The sequence below is a fragment of the Aphis gossypii genome, chromosome X (assembly GCF_020184175.1).
Source record: "Aphis gossypii isolate Hap1 chromosome X, ASM2018417v2, whole genome shotgun sequence".
Taxonomy (NCBI): domain Eukaryota; kingdom Metazoa; phylum Arthropoda; class Insecta; order Hemiptera; family Aphididae; genus Aphis; species Aphis gossypii.
Window position 1 is genome coordinate 40521290 of NC_065533.1, and position 12880 is coordinate 40534169.

Here is a 12880-nt window from a genome sequence, read left to right on the forward strand (position 1 = left end):
CGTACGCAAGGGCCGCGTATAGTTAATTCGTACCTGTCTATAAATAGAAACTCGGAAAAAAAATGCCTGTGAAATTCGGAAAACCTTACGATTCCCTAAAAAAACGACGAATGTCGATTTCACCTATCATCGCGAGTGAGCAATCCATAATTTATGGTCTGTACCTGTGCGTTCGACAAGTAAGGTCAGTGCGCTCTACGTGGAGTATTGGTAGGTCACGAGCTGGCCAACGATGACCGTGCGCCACCGCCAGAGCGCGGCGTTTGAGCTCAAAGCTTCCCTGACGTCTTAAACTTAAATTTTTAAGACTTCCAGACTTATTGCGTACACACATCACCAGTGAAAACGCTCGCGGTAGTCGACGTCAGGCCACAGCCGCGTGGAAATCGAACAGAGATCGTAATATGTTGCTCCAAGTATCTATAGTAGTTGAACCCTTTTAAAACTATATTATAATAAAATAATTTGCTTAGTATTGCAATATTGGAATGGGCGTTTAGGCTAAAATTCGGCGACCAAAGATAGGAGTAGTAGTTTCGACGACTTCGACTAACTCTTGCCCTTCCATACCCGTCGTTACGATAAACTTTTCGATTTTCAGCGCAATTTTTCTCCAGTTTCCACCCTAGTTATTGTCATAAATTATTTTTTCTTTCAGCGATTTTAAATTTTAACTTTGATTCAATGATATAGGAACATACGTAATATTATCATTGCACACACATAAAAAAATGACATTGTTTATTTAATATTTATATCGTGTATTATTGTTATTGACTTTTGCAGTTATTAGTATACAAAATAGGTATCTCCTAATAGATTGAAATGAATTTATATATTTTGAAATTTTCATTACGTGTAAAATGAAATGAATATATTAGGTATGAATAAATTTTAAGTCCCCGAGAATAATGTTTTTAAATTTCACATCATGATTCTTTGTTTAAGTCAGTAAATTAGTCCAAATGTTAACTTTAATTGTAAGTACTTGTCTATACATAAAAAACAATCATGCTTGTATATTTTTTGATTTCAGTATGTTGGTGTTATTCATTTGAATAAACAATTATTATTATACTATACTAAATTACATGATATGTTTATTGATATTGCTGTTATTAAAATAATATTTTATTTTACTGTTGATTTTACGATAGGTTAATTCATTTTTTTCCGAAAACATCTCATTAATTATATTATTACTTATAAGTATTTAATCTTATACTAATACATATTTTTATCATATTAATCATGATTATCAAAAAAACCACATGTTTATAATACCTAGTGATTATTATCTGACATATTTTATTTATAAATTATCTACTTACATAAAAAGTTTACAATGTAAATAAATTGGTATAATGTTAAAATGTGTGTATTAAATGTTAATTGAACGGTTAAAAATTACATTATTTTATTTTTCGGGGCACGCCATGGTGATATAGTATTACAAAAGTGAAAGCAATCTCTGTATACTCGAGTGAGTTTTTTGTACCTCCGGTAGATCAAACTATACCTACACCTCATGGAAAGTCAGTTCCATAATTCAAAATTACTATTATTGCTTAAAACGGACCCACGCATGCAAATAAAGTACCTAATATACTTGTAAAGCATGTAGTCACTTGCTATATTATGTCATAATTATGTTTTAAATGGCACATATTAATATTATTAAAAAATAACACCAATTTGTTTTAGAGTTTGAATGATTGCTATAAACTACCTTCTTTTATTCATTAGATGTTTGAATTGTTTTAAAATCAGGTCTTAGACGTATTAAACAAAAATATTCGTAGAATAGAAAAATAAAAATTGTGATTATTTAAATATTATGGCTATCAATCATGTATGTTATATGTAATGTTATAGGTGGGTACTTGACATTTATAAACAAATATAAAAAACTAAGCGTCATGTGTTCGTCATAAAAATAAACTTTTATAATAAAATAGGTTTAATATTAAGTGTGAAATGTATTCAATATCTATTTATTATATAATATAATGATACGATCATTAAGAAATATTCAAGAAGGTACCTTTCATTATTACTTCATTCAAGTAGGTAAGTTATACTTTTAAAGGGTACTTATGAAAGTAAAATTTATTTTCTTGAATCCAATAACTATTTAATTACATTATAGTTATTATAAATTTTCTAGTAGTTGTAGTTATTATAATAATATACGGAGTTTAAAACATAAATCACGTTGGTCGATAATTTGAATATCTGTTCAAAGATGTATATTTAAAATATTACAATTTAAAAAAAAAAAATCATACTATAATAATAAGATATAGTCGATGTATTTCAAAAATGAATATAACTATATTATTTATTTCCGGTTATCTATCTATTGAGTTTTGAATACTCATACATAATCGGGCACAATATGTGTCTTACATCACTCTTACGAATATTAAATTTTGTCTTGAGTGCATCATATGTGGTAATTTGTATGAGGTCCATCCTTCAAACACGCGGATGATTTAAATCGTATGTGTATTACGTGTATACTTATAGCTTTTAACTCGTCCTTGTTCGTATATGAATTGAAGCATTATATCAGCAATACTATATTACCTTGCTCAAAGAGTAAAGTATAACTATAAAGTTAAACGCTTAAAAAAAAAAATGTTTATGTTTTATATTTATAATAATAACATTTGAAGTGTCTTGTACAATACATCGTTATTGTATTGTGTGCATATAATACCTAATTAGGTACTCAAAGGTGTTTATTATAATAATATAGATAGTTAAATTGTATTTTGTTTTGATTACTACAAGTCAAATTAGTTTATTTTTCAGATGATAGAGCAAATTTGTTTTATATATCCACTGATTCAGTATGTTACAATGACTATTGCACGTATTTCGGACATACGATTTCGTTTAATACTTACTATAAAAAATGTGCTTGAAAATTCGATTAGTCAGTTGAATTGTTTTAATAGTCGAAAACTGAATTATTATATGAGTATAATATGCGATAATACGTATTTATGTCCCGGAATTATTAAACCTAAGTTATTAAATATGATTACGGACGAATGCTTTTATTTGTATAATAAAATATTTGATTTAACCCATTTTTTTAAAAATATTTCCTCTCTCTTTATATAAATATTATATGGTAATTAATTATTAAATAGTAAATACACTATTTGAGTATATATTTTGTTTGTGCTTACCTATTCTTTTTTTTTTATTTGTATTAATCATTTGTAAGCATTTTGAAAATAAATGCCAATGTCGAGTATGAAATGAATAAAATTATGAAATCCAATGAAAGGTATATTTTACAAGTTTAAATATTACAAAACGTAAATAGTGGAATCAGGAATTTGTTTTTTTTTTTTTTTTTGAATAATGTATTGTACGTTTTTCCAATTATAATAGGGTTTTTAATTTAATCTAATTATTTTAATTGTATAATTACTTATACAGAAACAACATACTGATGTTAAACTTAATATATTCATGTCTAATATCATGTACATTGATTTATTTAAGAACTCGAACTTTTAATAAATAATAAAATACTATAATATAATATAATACTATAATATCGACATAAATACATAATACTTAGGTAAATTGTATTATTAGACTACATTTTAGTATTTATGAAATTAAATGGCCAAACTTTATTTTTTTAGTTTTAACAAAAAAAAGTTCTATTTTGACTTTTGTTTATTAGATAAAAAAAAGTTAAAAAATATTGTCGTCTTGAAGCTATATCTAAATATTTCAAAGTTTCATTTTTGAATGCCTACTATTAATATCTTAGCTACCTATACCTACTTATAATTTATAGCTGATACTATATAGTACAAATTATTAATCTGTTATTATAAATGTTTCATTATATGATTATTATGATAGAAATGCATATTTTATAATATATATTATCAATGTCCTTCATTATTTCTTCTTTTATTAATGAGTAACTTTCTATATAAATTTAATATTATTATCGTCATGCTGTGTAGGTATTTATAGTATTAAATAAAATGCTTAAACACAAAGATGCAGTACTTATAGCCTTATAGGAATTAATTAATTTAGAGTAATTACAATGAGTAATTAGATGAATTTTAAATCAAGGCAACAATCAAAATAAAGTTCTTATAAATTAACAATTTTCGAGAAGGACTATATCCTCATTACAGTTATTAAAAATACGTATAAGTTTAATAGTTGCACTTATTTGCTGTATATGAATAATGACGTTATATTTTTATACGTATAATGTATTACGTCAGTAAAAGCATGTAGGTGATACATTTCGATCTTATATGTATATTTGATAAAAGTTCATTTTTCTGAAATTCAAATTAATATACATAGAATAAAGTTTAACACATTTCATCGCTTCTACTTAGTAGCTAGCGACGCCGAAGAAATTACTTTTATTGACCTATTTTCTAACGAAACAATAGAAATTAAACAGTAATATAAAACATATTTTTTTCAAATCTTTCTATTTTAAAAAGGTGCTTTCTGTCTATGTAGCAGTGTTAGTGTGCATAATGTGCAGAAATTTTATACTAAATAGAAAATCGTTTTTTTTTTTTTTTTGTTGATGTATGATAACAATTTATGCTACGATACTTTTTTTGACAATACATTTTTAGAGTTCGTTCTTGACGTTTAACTTTGGGATAATTTCAAGAGCTAGTAAAATGTGAAATTTATTTTCCACGAGTACCAAAAATATTCATCGATGATTTGCTAAATGAAATGTGCATTGCAAGTAGTTTCCTTTTTATTCATATATCAATAATATTGCAATATTGGTACTGTTCCTTAAATGAGTTTAAGGTTTCTTCATTATTCTACATGCCAATAAGACTATAAACTGATATAGATGGTTTTTCATCCATCGCTCAGTGTGGAAAATTTTGATGTTTTTGCATGCACCTATAAAAATTAATTTACAATAATTAATTTTTATAAAAGACTTATTAATTATTATTCACAAAACATAATATTCCAAATCGATAAACAAATAAATGCAATTTTATTATTTTATAAGGTCAACCGTCAACCTTTTTTACGAAAAGTATATGTCGAAAAGTATAAAAAAAATGAAAAAAACGTTGTTATGATATCGAATAAAATAAAAAGGTAAAATAATATAAGTATATACTTATATATATATATATACATTTTATGGTTATTTTATAGCAAGACATATGTTGTAGTCATTTGCGTCTAAACGTTATTAATATTATTATTATTACTTTTTTTAGAAACCGTCATAAAACTTAAATTACATACAACATATGACGGAATCACATGCACAGTCAGCAATAAAACTCTATGTCAAGAATTAATAAATTTTAGCACTACAAGCGTATGGTAAAAGAAAATATTTTACCCTATGGAAAATTCATGTACTGTCAACATGTTAACTGTTTGTAATGTCAAAGTTCAATTAGATGTTCTATTGCTTACATAACGCACTCCATGACAGGTTAACCAAATGTTAATGGCACACGAAAATATTTTTATTTCTTTGATATAAGTATTGCATTTAATGAAAAATAGCGGTGAAAAAATGATCTTATTATTTCTCAATAATATAATTATTAGGACTACCAATAATAAAATGTTCATAATTCGTAATTCACTTTCAGACATATTTTTTAAAAAAAATAGTTCATCCATAAAAATACTCAGTATTTACGTCAATACACAGTTGAGAACATTTATTTTTCGCCACAGGAATGTGATCACATCAAAATAAACTGATACATAATTGACAGACTGGCGATGCTTATGTTTCATTAAAACAACCAATCTACAAAACTGATACGTATATAAAAAAAAAAAAAATCAATGATAAATTCGAACCAAAACCCATAAAAATAATATGATTTATAATTGGTATACGGAAAGTCAGTTGTCAATTAAAAAGGAAATACTAAAAAATGTTCATAAATACTTTATGTTTGAATATTTTTTTTTTTTTTTTGAAACCCCCAATTATCTGTGACAACTGTTTTTTTTTTTTATAATGATATGTATCTAACGTACGAATATATAACTGGGACGTGAACATATAATTTTTAAGCTTTAATTATAAAACGTTAGCACTTGAACAAAAAGATTCAAAATCTCAAATCTATTCGAAATTATTTCAAAAATTTACAAGTGAAAAAACGATATACAAGTATATGGGTTTTGTATGTTTTTGTAGTACTGTGTATTCATATATTATGTAGATTGTGGGCTTACTAGACACACCTCATGAACGTGAAAATGATTGATCGATATTATTAGTATTTCCTTAAACTCGGAACGGTATAAATTGCAAAATTGATTACATAAAAATTTAAGTGAATAAACGGATTATGTTGTGTACCTACTTACATGTAATATATTGTCCGAAAATCGTGAGCATATACATAAAAATAGCACATACACACACACACAATGCATAGTATAAACATTTTATATAATACAAAGCCCAAGCGCTAAAAATCATTGTCGATAAAGTAAGTATACCTATAATAACTTGATAATACAACTGAAGTTCGCGAATAACGGACGTGTTTTCTATAGATCATTTTATACTTATAGCTATAGGATAAAAAAAATATCTACTTATAATATACGAGTATTTGACCTACTTGCTATGTATTATGCATATTTATTATGTACTGTACATCTATTTTTGAGTGTATTAACTACGCGTGAACAAAATATTATTGTGATTATTAACACGTAGATACTCATTTTACAAAATTCCTTCGAAATTTTGAATATTCAATTGTATTTGGCTTTTCAGGGGGAGAGCAAATAATCAGTAGGTAAAATAATTGTCGGTAGGTATGCCATGGTGTTATAATTATTATCGTTGAAGGTGATCCGTCCGTCTGGGCCAGTGTGACATAATTATTATAAAAGTACCTCTGCGGGGATGTTTATTAACGTATATTAATAATTTTTTAAGTATGTATACCGTTATTGTCTATGGTACCTGGTAAGAAATTGGGCAAGTTTATTATATGGCCTCGATATTGTGAAAGAATTTTTTTTATCCCATTATTAATAAACTGTTTGAATGGAAGACGGTAAAATGGGATTAAAATGATTTATGTTGCATATATGTTTCCATTTGTGTACAAATATAGATGTATAAATATACATATTATAATCCATTATATTGCAAGATATTATATATATATATATATGAACACATCATATATTATATTGTAATACTTAGCTATTAAAATAGACACTTAAAAAAAAAATCGTTAATTAATTCAGATAATTATAATACTTATAATAATCTATATATATAATCTTATAATAATAGGAATACATGTTTATAATATTATTATATTATGGCTAATTTTGATTCTTATTATTACAGTAATTTATATAGGTGCAATGAAAGGATTACAACAGAACAGTTTTAAATTAAAATGCTTATTTAAAATAAATCAAGTGAGATATTACCAACTCTAATAATTTATTTAAATTATATACTAAGTTTAACATTATCTAACTTTAGAATAAAATTATTTAAATTATTAGCCCTTCATACTTAAATGATTATAAACTTCAAGTTATTTGGACTGCGTTGTTGAGTATATAGTAGGTATACTTCAAGTTTAAACTCATTAAGAAGGACTGTCGCTAAACATTTCTAAGTGTAAAGTTGTGACGTTCAATAGAAATAATAAATGCATAATAATTAATATATAATTAATGCATTCCTATAACCCTTGATGTTGGGTACCGTACTTATACGAGCAGATTATTCAGTCTCTGATTTCGGTTTTAAATTTAGTAATTCAATAGAACTCGGCTATATGTTATTGTGTTGTACCTACAACACAGGTTCACTCTCTCAATTTTTTTTTTTGATTAAATAACTATAATCGTATAGTTTGTGTTTCATAATCGATTTTCTATAGTTTTACGCCCATCACCAACGGTAATATTATTTGTTATTCGAGATGACGACATTAAAAATCTAAAAACATCGGAGCTTAAGATCCAATTAAAAGTTCGATTTTATTTTTGACATGTATTTTATGAAATACTGTTGGTTTTAAGCTCTGGCTGCCGTTATAGTTAATCATTCGTGTTATTGTGCAGTTGTTTTTATGTCACAATGTGGTAAATATGATATTACGACGGTATTATTTCATTAAAATTCGTATTATTTATCAATAGCTTTATATTTTATTAGCTGGTATAGGTGGGTACTGCGTGAAACACGACGAAATCGGTACGTCGTTTCGGTTGGCATATTATTTTATGTTCCATTATCGTTATTATTATAGTATTATGATGGACACTGGCGATAATAATATTTGACGGTTTACGTTTTGATGCGAAGCATGTGCAACGTCATCGCGCCATCTCTCTCTCCGTCTCTCTCTCTTTCGCGTTTTCTGCTATAATAATTTCCGTCGCCTGTGGGGCCAAATACCGCATCGTATAAATATAATAATAATAATATAAGACATAAGTGTTACACTGTTACGTGATGTATAATATGTAACAACCTGTTGAACAGACGCGAGCATTTCGGACATCGCGCGTTGACAATTATAATTTATTTCTATACTTATATTTCTACACATCATACGCACTTGCGCGGTAAACAAATTACAATATTAGACACTAATTGACGACGGTAATATTTTTTTATTCTGGCCGAGTATCCATGTGTTTTATTTGAGAATATGACGACACCGATAAATCGTATATACCTTGTTTGATAACTTACAGACATTAAAATTTGAATTTCTCCGCAGACTTCAAGTCGAAAATTCACTCAAGGATTTCATACAGACGTATTAATCACAATATGACCAAACAAAACAAATTTTCCGTCTGGTATAGACGGCAAAATCGTCCTATATTACCTTTATATTTATTTTATTTTTAACATGAAAATTATTGAACTCTTATATATTTTGGGAAGACGGTAGTTAATATAGTTTCGATTTATCATTAACACTTATTGCAGCCTATTTATAGTTCTTCTGAAAGGCTCCGGCGTTATAAGTTTAACAAAGTACCTGTGTACATCTGTTAATCGCGTTATATTTAACCATGAATGTACATTAATAGAAGTACGAGCACTTAACCGTTTATTTTCAAGCATTTTTGTTCAGAAAACATTTTTTAGACCTAAAATTACTGACCATATTCCACGAAGTTGAAGACGCCAAGTAACGAGAAAAATAAGTTTATTATGTACCAATAGATGATTAATATGTTCGTATTAAAATAGAAAATAGAAGATGATTTCAATATGGATTTTAATAAATATTGCTAACAAACATGCTAATATTGGGAACAATATTTTTATCAGATAGTTAAGTGAAGAAATAGTAAATTGGATGTTATTTTAAAAACTTACATTTAAATCAATTGGAGAAGTCACTCTATTGTCTAGTACATTTTGAGTGTAACTCATGGTCTGAGATTGAGTAACTCAATTTAATGGACGTGTTAATTTTAATTCGTTAAATCATTGCAAACAAAAACAGTTCTGAGTGAACTGAGCTGAGACGTGTGCCAGTCTCTTTTAATAAGGATATAATATAATTTATTTCTACTGTAATAAGTAATTTATTCTTATATTAGTAATAGTAGTAGGTTGTATTCCATTTTGCAAAAACACATCATAATATATAAACTATTAAAAAGGTAATAATATTATGAGTATTATAATATTTTTCCATAAATTGATTTTATTAACTTATAAGTCAATACCAGTTTATCAAAAAACGGTATGGATAGGTTTATGGTATAAAGTATAAATTTATTAAAATTAGTTAAATATGTTGAATACTATATCGTGTGCAGAGAATAATTATAGACTTATGACGATAAACAATAAGTCTTTAAGATTTGTAATATAATTAAATTGTTATTATTCCTTTTAACTTTTTAAATATCTAATTTCACCAGCTTTAAACTAAAAATATCTGTAAAAAAATATTGTGGGAACCTATTATCTTTTACCATACCTTTATACGTATTGTTTTTGATGTTTTTGTATTGAATTTAAAATCTAGAGTAATACATTTCAAAATTATATACATAATTATTCATTTCAAAACCAATACATAATTGTTTAACTTAAAAACTAAACTTTAAATTCAAGTGACTCAATTAAATAACCATTTATACGTATTTATAGTCGATTTGTTGGTTGTGATTTGGTGAACTCGGTATATCAAAGTACTTTATAGAATAATATAATGCGAATAAATTAATTGAATCTCATACGATTATACTCTATACAGTATAATACATAACACCGCGATGGATAAAAATGAGATATAATAACACTCTTAAATCTTTATTGAAAGTCTTATTAGACGTGTTAACAGCGAATATCTATAAATAAATATATAATCGCGCGTATAACACAACCGTGTATACTGTGTTGATTAGTATTTTTATTCTAAGCTCGAGGTAAACGTATCCTTAAAATTTGTTTTGTATCAGTAGATTTCGAAACCCGAGTTCATCATCGTTCAACACGACTTGACGGACCACGCATTGAGAGTATACTTATAATATATAATTATTATAATAATATTTTATCTAATGAAACTACGTAATGGGACGTGTATGTGTATATAATTGTGACTGAATCAATCGAGCGTTGCAGCACAGCACAGTGCCATTTTAAAACAGTATCCAAACATAGCATTATAACGTTGAAGAAGGCGAACGTAATCTTCTGGTAAAATTTACACCCGGAGGAGGTGCAATATATACTATATAACTATTGCTACTATCAACATACGACTTAAGAAATCGTATATAAGTCATTATATTATATAGTATCTTTATATCCTGTAGTGTTTTCACAGCGATGTGTATAATTATTATTATTCAATATATTTTTTGCTATTTTTCAAAAAAAACAAAAAAAAACATCTCACTTAACTCAACCGATCCAGACCTATGACAATAGGAGTGGACGATTGATAGCGGAGACTTTTTTCCTTAGTTAATTGTTTGTTTTTCCAATAATAAAAATAAGTAGGTAATGAATATTTTGATCTCTTTGAAGTACCATCGTACCAATGTTATTCATTGTAATAGATCTAATTTACTATCTAAAACCACCTTAAAAGAGAAAATTGAAGCATTTTATCGATTATGTATTGTGTACACGTACATAAAAAAATACACATCATTTTCAAATCAATATTAGTATTTAAAATATTGATGCTAAAGATTTGACATTCTTATCATTTAATGGAAAACATAATAATTATGTAGGTACATAAGTTGGACCTGGATTTATACTCGAATGCATATTCTTCACTTAGAATAATTTTGATTATAAATGTCGATGTTTCGTAATATGTAAGTTCTATGGTTAATTTTTTTTTGCGTAAAATATATTTTTGCATAATTGCAGGATGAAAATTCATATTATAATTGCATATTTCTGGATAGTTGCACAGATACTGCATATTCTACAATTATAATAATAATCATTATAATTATATCTTTTTTAGTTAAGATAGTCATATTTGCATCTGTACAAATCCTACTGCTGATCGTAAATAACCCATTATAATGTGCAACGATAAGTTATCGACGAGTGATGAAAAACCGAGTCCGTCAATGGACGGGCAGAAGATGTGAAACATCATAGTCAATCGGTATTGTAAGACTGACCTCTGACTTGTATGACTGTGTTGTGTTTCGTATAATAAACTTAAAGTACCCCGAGAATGCGTGTTTGTTTGATCATCAAGATGTCCATCTTTAAATTTGGTTTTCTTTTGCAAATGCTGTGAATTTTCATTTTCACTTTCACAGTCACTCATATTTAATCTCGATTACTGTCATTCGTAACTATGTGACTATTTACATGTAAATATGTACATAATAACAACATTATAACAACCGATCACTATAAAAAATCACCGTATATTGTCATTTTTCGTTGAGGCAATAGATGCTTCACAGCACTAAAGCCATGTCTGATTCCACAAAATCGTTGTTCAATTAGGTTAACTGAAAATTAAGTTTGGCCATCGGCGTACCGTGTTTGGCGGTGGGCTTGGGTATGACTTATTATTTTTTTTCAAAATCAAAAAAAAATAAAAAAAATAATAAAAATAAAAATAAAAAGTAAGAAATAATAAGAAAAAAAAATAATAAGAACCAGCTACATGACAAACCGAAGTGTAAATGCACGAACCGGTTGGTCTATTCACAATACCATCTACACTTTTGACATACAATAACACAAAATATCATTCTACTGATTATTTTTGTTATTAATGTTATTATTATTGACACATATTTACTTTTTAATCAACTGTATCGTTGTAGACTCTTACTGAACAAGTTAATAAATAATTTTTAGGATTCCGTACCGTAAAATGGCCATGACAGCACTCAGCCGGCCTACATCCGTGCTGAAAGATGTTTCACACAAAAAAAAAATAAATATTAAAAATAAATTCGAAGAAGTGAGCTAAATCTAAACTTGTGAATATTTTTTCGAAAAATCGTGGATATTCAACTTTGAAAATAACTGATAGTATAATCAACGGCGAGGTCTCGGAATGTGAAGAAATTTAGAAATGGTATTACATTTTGAAAAGAGTTTTGAGTACCCATTTTTGATCGTTGGCTATGATGGTGTTTTGAACGAATAAAGATGCTGAAAATTGTCCTGCTTTGTTCTACTGATTAAAAAAAAAAATAAATAAATAAACGAATAAAAATACATTAAGTAACTGAGTTTGTGTAGACTTGTTGTCGGCACATCGGTGGTGGGGTTATCCGAAAGCGTCTTGAAACGGGACTAGAATCGAAAAGACAGCAATATAGTTACGTAAACAAAAAAAAAAAAAAA